Below are 11,707 nucleotides of genomic sequence, written 5' to 3' on the forward strand. Positions count from 1 at the left end.
TCACAAGCTGTTACTATTGTATATTTAGTATAAAATTTCTAAGTTCAAAGGGCATCCCTCCTAGAAAAAAATTAAATATCCTTAATATCATTCTACAAAGTTTCAGGAAGTTCTGTTGTGTGGTTCCAGAGGAGTTGCAATGACAAACTGTTGTAGTAGTATATCTAAAATTTCTATGTTCAAAGGAGAATAACTCATTAATTTCATTATCATTATTTCTTGTTGATATTTACATCTACATAGTTTCTCCTTATAATCAACAAAGTTTAAGGACAATATGTTGTGTGGTTTAAGAGAATTTTCCAATACGAAAACAGGACTGATAGACAGACTGCCGGCCGTACTGGCAGCCTGATGAACTGACGGGTCAAAAATATTACACCCAACGGAACTCTGTGATTGAGGGTATAAAAAGAAGACGTGGTATGCTTGAGAATGAGACAACTCTCATCAAGAGACCAGCTGACAAAACAACTTAAGGTAATTTTACAGCCTTCATCAATGAGCAAAGCCAATATATAGTCGTCTGTGAAAGGCCCCGAAATGACAAATGTAAAACAATTCATCTAGAAAAAATAACGGCCTTATTCAATTTAAAAAATAATGAACGAAAGACAAATATGTAACACATAATACAACGACAGCCATTTTATTAGATCCTCCTGGCTTTGGCCAGGCGCATACATATTGTGGCTGCTGGTATAAACCAAATTGAAGACGTCAATCATCTTGTTACACTTTTCTTGGTGCTGGGTTTCTTTTCATCCGCTCAAAAGTCTTTCCAAACATTAATAATAATGTTGAAACAAAGCAGACAATGTTAGAAAAAGACTTTCGTGCAATTAATCGAAAATCAAAACCAGAAAGAAAAGGATATATTTAAAATAAGAGTAAAATATTAAAAACACACATAGAATTCACACTAAATGGGAAGAATTCAAGTAACATTTGTACTGGATGTTGTATTTCCTGGCTATGATTTATGTATTGTAAATATAAAATAAACCTTATATTTTGCTAACTGTTTTTCATGTAAAGAAAGCCCTGCATATAGTCTGCTTCATTATCCTCTAGTTATTTTAATAATGAGTTTCATTTCAGCATATTTTTCTCCCAACTCCTCATCCGTCTCATTGTCATCTGTCAATTGAACCCTTTTAGTTTCATATAAGTACCGCCCGCACACCGATCTTGCAATTTTGGATCTCTCGTAGTCGTATTTTTCTGGTGATGTTTTCATTGACTTCAGATCATATGTGAGAGATTTCAGATGTTTCAATAGAAATAGTTCACGGTTTCTCTCATAACAGTATATAGTTTTCTTTACTAACGTAGGCAAACTATAAGTATCCTTGCATTTGCACATTTCATTCAGCACATCGATTACACATTGTCCTATTTTGGAAGTTTGTCGACATTTGAAATGATGATACATGATAAAAGTTTTTAATATGTATGATGAGTATCCTTTTCTGTGTGAACGTGTTAAATAACCACAATCATTAATAACATCATCGTGGCCATTAATAAAATATTTCAAGAGGCGGTACACTTTTCTATGATCGTGGGACAAAATTTCCTTCATAAATAGTACTTCTGTCTCTGTAAATGAAAGTCTTTCTTGAACTATTTGAATTGTACCAGTATTCAAAACCTCATGTCGAAATGGTTCCAACTTGCAATAATCATTTACAATCCGTTCGAATTCACTATCTCTTATGACTGCAGATGGAACTAAGTCTACATGTATATTTCTTTCAACACCATATTTGTTTAGATAAACAAATTTAAAGTGTCTTGCTGGTCCTGTTTTGCCAACATTCTCATCTAAAAAAATCTTTCTTGTTTGGTCTTGTGGATCACAATGAGACAGTTCCATGTCATTAATTTTCAAAACGGGGTTTGTCGTTTGACGAAAAATAATGGCATATGTTTTTGCCAGAATAGAAGAAATTAAACATCCAAGTGACATGCATTTCGTTTCTTCAAAGCAATATACAGGAAAGGTAAAGTCAAACTCATCTGGAAACTTATTCCTTGTTCCTTCGTAAAAACTACCGACCTTGATTAGGTTACACTGTGTGTACTTTGTTACTTTTCCTCCACTTGATGTAAACTCTTGTATATCCTCATCAAGGGTGTCAAGGGTGTTTTGAAATAATGTCTTTTCGAAATCGTCGTCATCATCGGAAGGACTATATTGAAGTATTTTATTACCAATACGCTGTACAATAGCTTCTATTCCGTTCTGAACGAATTCGACTTCCTCTTTATCTATTTGAAATAAACATTCTTTGTCGTATACATCGTTCAAATATAATTCCAGAATATCACTTGCGACCGACATCATGATAGTTTAATTTAATTTATTGTTTTACCAAAATGTCGATTTCTATCTTATTTGGTTCATTTCAAGTTTAACATCCATCAAGAAATAGCTTCCCTTTTTATAAATAAGTGTATTATCAAAACATCCTGTTTCCGTTTTGTTGAGTAATGTGCTGTAGGAATCTGATGTACAGAAGTGGTTGTTTGTTTATGTCATTTATATGTGTTTCTCGTTTCTCGTTTTTTTTTATATAGATTAGTCCGTTGGTTTTCCCGTTTGAATGGTTTTACACTAAGTCTAGTAATTATGGGGCTCTTAATAGCTTTGTTCGGTGTGAGCCAATGCTCCGTGTTTAAGGCCGTACATTGGCCTATAATGGTTTTTTTTATAAATTGTTATTTGGATGGAGAGTTGTCTCATTGGCACTCACGCCACATCTTCCTATATCTATTTATAATATTCAAACATTTGGTTGATTTAAGTCTCAATTATTATATTTAATGCACTCGGCTTTTTTTTTTATGAAAAAAGTAATGTTTTAACTTAATTTTTTCCAGTAGTCTCATAATCATATGAAGTAAAATTGACATTTATTTAAGAAATTACTAAATTTTTTTTAATTGACAACATGTTTTTTCTAACTGAGGAAACTAAACGCATCTTTTCTCTTAAGCAGAATAATTACATGAATTAGTCTATAAAACATTGAATGACAATATTTTCAACTGACTGCCGACCTGCTTTTGCATAATTCATTTCTGTGAAAGATTTTAACATCTTATTCGAACATTTTCAATATTTTGACATTGTCGGGACTGCAATTTGATGTTAATTAAAGAGGGACAAAAGATAGCAGAGAGACGTTCAAACTCATAGATCAAAACTAAACTGACATCGTCACAAAAACAGTATATACAAAGCACTACATAAAAACAATATAGACTAAGCAACATTTACTCCAATAAAGGTGATCTAAGGTGCTCCGGAAGGGTAAGGAGACCCTGCTCCACATGTGGCACCCATTGTTCATTTTATCCCACACCAGGTATATAATCTAATTCGGAAGGTCACATCCGTTAAAAGGGAATGAGGTTGTAGTTATAACACAAGGAAGATATTCGATATCATCTGTGAACGGGATATTCCAAAACGGCCAACCAACTCGTGATGGCGTCTGTAAAATGTAAGAAGGCATGATTCCAACTTCACCATTGGGAACTCTTGGTTTAATAATTTGTTTTTTTAGCACCCACTCCATAACAAGGAAATCTTAGAAGGAAATACAAGCCCGGGAATATCGTATCATTTGGGAGATGTATACTCCGTATGAAGGCGCTGCTGGAATGTTGTTACATAGAAATAGAAAGTGCACAATTGGGAGACTGAAATCATCCCTTTTGTCGTACAGTTTTGATTTGCTTTTCAATCGACACTCAACCTACACTCATTGTCAATTTCTAAATGTAATTTAAGATATGGAAGACTTAACTGTATCTGTTTTATTCTGTTTCTCTAGTTCGATGGGATATATGCGTTCAACATATTCGCCAAGTTTTGTATTGACTTAAACAATATTGCTTACTTCTTTTGTTTCGTCCTAAGAAGTTCCTGTATGAGGTCAGCATTATAAGAATAAAGGTAAAAGACGGCAAGAAGAGGTACACAGTTGGTTCCCATGGAAATGCCGACAGTTTGTTAAAAAACCACGTCCACCAAACGTAACAAATATGTTGGGAATCAAGAAATCAAACATCTTGATAATGTCAGATTCAGGGAATTTTTGTTTGAATCAGAGAGATTTTTTTTTTCACAAAGAAGTATTTGATTTATCCCTCCTTAAGACAAAATACTTGTTTCTACGTGACCATTCTTTTTTATAACACAAAGCAATACCAACTCTTTAAATTTGTATTTTAGTTTGGAGTGGGGAATACTTGCGTATTGCTTACAGTGTGATAAGTCAAATGTCTTAGTATGACGAACGAGTCTTAGATTTTATGTACTCTAAAATATCTTTGGATATTTTTAGTATCGAGATCTGATTCACGCCACCTCTGGAATAGGTCGTTTGTAGATACATTTAAAGCCCGGCTTTGATTTCTGATTTACAATTGATGTTAATTATCTCGAAAAATCTTTCGTGGAGCACTTGGAAGACCAAGCAATATACTGTTGTTTGACACTTGTGTAGTTTAATTAACCAATACAGTGGGGGAAGATCCAGTTCTTCTTTTTTGGTTGAAATTCAAAAGGAACATAGAAAAAGCGAAAGTCGTTTTTTTGACACTACCATTATCTTGTCTTAGGGAGAGAAAAATCGTAATTTGTAAACAAACCACTTTGATTTAAACAGGAAAAATGAAAGTAACATTATGATGAGGCTTGATTTCTTAGTTATGAACATATTTGTTACATTTTGATTACGAGTTTTTCAACAAACAATCGGCATTTCCATTGTAAACAACTGTGTTCTTCTTCTTACCGATCTGTTCTTTTATTCATATGAGGCTGATTCCATACGTGAACTTCTAAGGAAGAAAGACAAGAAGATCAACTACACTAATATTTTTGATAGACTATCTGTTCTACCACTAGGGCATTAACACCTGTGATGGACTATCAATTCTATCACTAAAACAACACTGGTTATAATGAACTATTCGTTCTACCGCTGGATCAACAACACTTGTGATGGACTATTCGTTCTACCACTGAAATAATACCGTTTATAATGAACTATTCGTTCTACCCCTGGATCAACAACACTTGTGATGGACTATCCATTCTATCACTGAAACAATACCGATTATAATGAACTATTCGTTCTACCCCTGGATCAACAACACTTGTGATGGACTATCCCGCCTATCACTGATACAATACCGATTATAATGAACTGTTCGTTCTACCGCTGGATCAATGACACTTCAGATGGACTATCCCGTCTAACACTGAAACAATACCGATTATAATGAACTATTCGTGATATCGCTGGATCAATGACAGTTCAGATAGACCATCCCGTCTAACACTGAAACAATACCGATTATAATGAACTATTTGTGATATCGCTGGATCAATAACACTTCAGATGGACTATCCATTCTACCACTAAAACAATACCGATTATAATGAACTATTCGTTCTATCGCTGGATCAACAACATTTCAGATGGACTATCCGTTCTACCACTAAGTTAATAGACCTTTTCAACATCTTTCGACACCTACAGTTGGGAACGACTACGACAGGTAAAATGCGAAGGGTCGTCTAAAAAAATGAGATCATTATTGATTTTATTGCTTTCAATCATTGACAATGATACAACTTTCCTACAGAGTCCAAATGAAATGGTTTTTTTTAAATTTATTATAAAGAAAATGATAGACTTTAAGTCACATTTCATCTTTTAGACGTTTATCTTCTAACTGTACTGGGTGAATTTGGAAAACGAAAAGAACAAATCATGTTTTATTGTAGTTGATATTTAATTAAGCAATGATTATGTCGGTTGACAAGGGCGGCACATGTCTGTTGGCCTTGGAAGCCTCCATAATGTACTCAATACTTTGTATCATTTCAATTCACCAATTTGGTGTTCCACTTGAATTCTGTATTCACCAATCACTGCTTAAATTTTGTTACATTGAATCGAGGTGGTCAATAATTTTTTTTTTTCAAAATTCATAAAGGAAAAACTTTAACTCGAACAAGATATCTTGAAGCGGAGAAGATAAAAAAAAACACACAAAAAAACATGATATTTTCCTTCGACCTAAAAAAAAACGGCAAATATTTGGCGAAAGACTCACATAATCACAAAAGTGAAGAGAAAATTGGTTAGGATCCAGAATGATTGTAGTATTTGTTTAATCAATTCAACATGAAATGTCGTTCAAATACATACGAAATAAGAATATTATATGACAGAGACATATGTATGGTGGACGGATGCGGACGTTTCCCCTTTTCGTGTTTTCGGGGAAATCCAGAAATCGAGAAAGCGAAATCGAGAAATCGGGAAAGCGAGAAATCAAGAAATTGGGAAATAGAGAAATAGAGAAAGCAAAAATGAAAAAATATATTTATTTATTTGGTTGATATATATTCTTTAACTATATAGTCAAAACAGTATAAAACTGCCAATCCAATATGTAACGTAATGATAATCATGATGGTTTTTGTCTTTGAGACGACCCATCCATTTTACCTGTAAACTGTAGGTGTCATTAGTCGGTGTCGAGAGATGTTGAAAAGGTCTAATAATAATTCTGGTTCACTATCCGGTCCACCACTTTGTCAATAACCATTTAATGGATTATCCGTTCTATCACTTGAACAGAAGCGATTCTGATGGATAACCCGGTCTGCCACTTGGTCAACAATATTTCTCATAGATTATCCGTTCTAGGACTAGCTAAATAACACTTTTGTTGGGATTAGTTTTTGATTATTCAATTGATAGGCAGTTTCAGAGCTATGAGTAAAAATTCAAAGTGCATCTGACTAAAGCAAAGAAAAGCTTATTAATCGGAGTAGTCCTGCTTAAGTTTATAATGGGGAAAACTATAGCACTGTATGGTGTAGTGTTGTTTTTAATTAACGTCACCAGTTTCTGAGCAGAAAGTTGACGAACCAGGGTTATGTAAAAGAGTGTATCGTCTTTTTTCTTAAAAAGTTTATCACCTCAAAAAGATATCAAGACAATTTTGTTAAATATTTTGAACAACATTTGGAATAATACATGATGGTCTTGAAGTATAGCAAAGACAGACAGTTATTTACCTTAAACATACTGATGTACATTTGTATACACAGGCTATGGTTATTGTGTAAAACAAAACTCAATTGACGAAAAATCATAACACACAAAACCACAAAACATTTGACAATTAAGTTCATATTTTAATATGAAGTTATGATAAAAAATTGATTTGAAATTACACCAGCTTAAATAATATCAATGGAATAAATAACTAAGAAAAGCAAAAGTGGGGAGAAAAATCTGCCCTACTAATAAACATAATTATATATACATATCAATTTCTTAAAATTAAAAATTGCGGGAACATTTTTACAAATTGTTTGATTAAAAGCTACACACAAACACACGAATTCGTGCTGAACATACAAGATCAGTAAGAAAGATGTAATCCATTTATGCAAATGTCGTAAGTGAAATTTCTGTACACGTGAAAAGACGTTATCTAGTCTCAACAAGTTATCGTTTAAATAAGTCGATTTGGTTATTTTTTTGATTTTTGATGTTTTTATTGGTGGAGGAAGCCGGAGTGCCCGGAGAAAATCACCGACCTTCGATAGGAAAATTGTCTATCCTAGTCAATTAAGATTGGAGTCGAGTGCACCCGCACGAGCGGGGTTCGAACTCACAACCTCAGTGTTGAATGGCTAGTGATTACAGAAGTATATCTACTGAAACCACTCGGTCACCCAGGCGCGGATCTAAAAGGGGGGATCCGGGGGTTGGAACCCCCTTTTTTGGACGATCAATGCATTTGAATGGGAACATGAAGTTGGACCCCCTACTTTTTTAAAATGGCTGGATCCGCTTCTGCCACCTTTTGATTTAGATTCATGTGGACCCTATGGCTAAAATGGCCGTATTTTCACCTCAAAATTTTCTCCGAGTACAGGCAAACCTGTGCACCTGGAAAAGTTTTAAGGCATATCATGCCCTAGATAAATAGAATTCAAATGCATTGTATGATTTAGAAAATTCATAACTTAACTGGATTTTGTCGTACACTTTTTTTCGTCTCTGCAGAAGATGATAAAATTAACAAACAGTTGAGTTTACCTTGATATGGTCCATTCAGGTACACAGTTTAAATAACCAATTATTGTCAGGTATCTATTGTCCATCTAATGTCCATGATGTGGGATTTCCAGTGACACTAGAACAATAGAAAAGTCACTCTTCTTATGAAAGAGATAGAAAAGTCACTCTTCTTATGAAAGAGATAGAAAAGGTAGAAAAAAAGGAGAGACAATTTACGCATAAAAACCGATATGCATAGGGATGAATATCTCTTAAAACACAAAACCATTCTATAACTTTTATACAACCACTATAAGTAAAGAATATGTTAAAGCTAAATTTATTAATATACGAATTTTTAATTGCCAAACATGCTGTTAATTGAACAATCTATTATTCAACATAGGGGTGTGTAAAAAAACTGCCAGATTTGACTGCATATTCTTTTTTTTTTTGAAAAAAATATATATAAAACCTTAATAATGCAGCCTTCTGAGTATCCAATTTTTTACGTGTTCCGAAATGTAGTTTCGTCACAAGAATTTTTCAAACTTGGGTCATTTGTCTATATGAATGTCGGTAAATTCGTATGATCGAGCACACCGACAAGTGTATCGTTGGGACAACTCGATATAATGTAATCAATATACGTGAAAAATAACCTAATGTGAAGTTTATTAAAATCATCATATTATAATTGATCAACTCATTTTGTTTGAAAAACATGAGTCCTATAATATAAGTCTTTAAAGGTTCATATCATTTACATTCAACGTTTTTATTGGATTTTTTTTTACTACAATGTAACCTCGAGGTTCAACGTTGGTAGGAAAAAAAATCCCAGAAAAATGTTGAATGATATTGTAAAATATATGAACCTTCGAATTCTTATAATATCGGAATAGAAAATACATGTATGTGATCCGAATTAACCATGCACGTGTGTTGAAGAAGATTTTGCACTTTTATGATGTACAGGGGATAGGTTTTTTTTCTTAAACAATATTATGATCCCAAATTTGAGGCATTTTGTTGGCAATACTTTAAAACAAACACTAAATAGAGGAAAGTATATGTTAAATCTCAATGTATTATTATTATGAAAAATGTTTGACTTGGTAAAAAACAAACTTCCCCCTCCCCCCGTTTTGAATGTAATGGTTGAAACATAAGGTGATTCGCACTAACTGCCTAAAATGGGGCCCGATCCAGTCTAGCGTCAGTGATTTAGAATATACTAGTAATAAACAAATCATCGTCTCATACTAAAAGGGGCGGCCGAGCAACCTGCACAGCCAAGCTTGTCTTGCCTAACAGCAAAGATTTACAAAACATTTCCAATAAAAACCTTCAGTTGGGAAATCTGACTGGAATCAAATTAACTCTACTGATAAATAATGCAACACTAATGACACATTTAAGTTTTGGAAGAATTTTATTCACAAAGAATGTTTCTCATTGATGTACATTTCTATGCTCTTGTGTTTTGGGAGTTTATATTTGAAATTAAAAAGTGTTGCATGGAAGAGTCTAGCTCCACATTCCTATTCATATGATTGTCATATGTACGTGAGAATCATTCCATAAAACATCCGTTTGATATCATTTCAATGCCAGACACGGTCTAGTGGAAAACTTGTGCTGGATCAGACACTTGAATCTTACATGGTTATTAATGTTAAGCAATAAAGTTAACGGACCATCCGGAACTGTTGGATTTTATGACAGTCTTCCTTGCATAAAGAACATCACTACACAAATAAGTTGAACATTCAATTAGGTAATTACAATATTATTTGGCAGTCCATAGAGAACCTGGAGACCAACGTACGTTTGAACAGAGATGCTAAAAAAACCACCCCAAAAAAACCCCGGCCATTTTACTTTACAATGATAAAGTAGTTAGTTGCATGTTTCGTCGTCCTTTGGTTGTCGACCCCCGATAAATATAATCTAAATTTCGTAGCACCCCCCCCCCCCCCCCCCCCCCTTTTTTTTAACTGAATATTTGTTCTCGAAAGGTATGGTGGTTTAACCCCTTTTCAGATTTCAGTATGCCATGTTGTATATCTGATTCTTTTATAAATTAGATGAATTTCTAGTAAGTTTCTATGATATTCTTTATCATTTGACAAAATACTATGCATTATTTCACATACATGTACATGTAGCAACATAAATTAAAAACTGCCAATCTTTGCTGCATATCAATTTTTTTCCCCGAAAAAAATATATATCATGCAACATAATCAACTTTACAAATTGGGAGAAAAATCAAGGTGTTCCGACCATTGGATAGTACTTAAAAAAATAATGAAAGGATGGCGTGATTTCAAGTTTGAACCCTGACGACACCGACAATCGAAAATTCACGCATTTACCTATCATATGATGATACGATGAGGTGATAAACTTAACAAGAAATAATTTACCTGATTCGTTACCATATTTACATTATGTTGACACGTCTTATTTCGTTCATGCTAGCTCATTTTAAACAAGCAAAACAATTACAGCATCATCCGTTTTTCTTTGGCGATTACCTCTAGTCAGAAGAGCGCACTGTTTACAGGGGAGGTAATATTTTGTCACCAGTTCGCCCACTGCATGTCAATTAAAAATGCTCAGTTCTCAAACCGGTTTCCCAACTTAGTTTATTTTGGCACCTTCTGGAGGAATGAAAAAAACAGTGCACGGCAAAATCCTGGTAAGTTTTATTTTTCTAAAACATAAAACATACTTAAAATTCATTTAACTAGGGCATGCTATGCCTGAATTTTTTTTACAGATGTGCAGGTTTGTCTGTACTCAGAGTATTTTGAGGTGAAAATACGGCCGTTTTAGCCATAGGGTCCACATGAACCTTAAGTATGACAAATATGAGCCAAAATGGTTGACCAGTACAAAGGCATCATAAGTTTACAGTATAAACAACCCTGTAGACACTTTATTTAAGGTTCATGTGGACCCTATGGGGATATCTCAAATCTCTTTCCCAACTTAGTTTATTTTGACACCTTCTGGAGAAATTAAAAAAAACGTGTACTGAAAAATCCTGTTGAGATATTTTCTAGGGCATGCTATGCCTGAATTATTTTTACAGATGTGCAGGTTTGTCTGTACTCAGAGTAAATTTTGAGGTGAAAATACGGCCATTTTAGCCATAGGGTCCACATGAACCTTAAGTATGACAAATATGAGCCAAAATGGTTGACCAGTACAAAGGCATCATAAGTTTACAGTATAAACAACCCTGTAGACACTTTATTTAAGGTTCATATGGACCCTATGGGGATATCTCAAATCTCTTTCCCAACTTAGTTTATTTTGACACCTTCTGGAGAAATTTAAAAAACGTGTACTGAAAAATCCTGTTGAGATTTTGTTTTTCTAAAATATGAAAACATGAAACATATTTGATTTTTTTTTATCTGGCTTAGAGGCATATCTATCTTTCATTAACGGACGATAAACAGCCTTGAAAAGTCATACACATTTACATGTACAAAGTTATATTTATGAAAAGTCACGAACTTCAAGGTAATTCTGATGTTTGAATATTATGTCCTTCTCCTCGTTTATTGACTCAAAATGGACAA

The sequence above is a fragment of the Mytilus trossulus genome, chromosome 4, assembly GCF_036588685.1.
Source record: "Mytilus trossulus isolate FHL-02 chromosome 4, PNRI_Mtr1.1.1.hap1, whole genome shotgun sequence".
NCBI classification, from domain to species: domain Eukaryota; kingdom Metazoa; phylum Mollusca; class Bivalvia; order Mytilida; family Mytilidae; genus Mytilus; species Mytilus trossulus.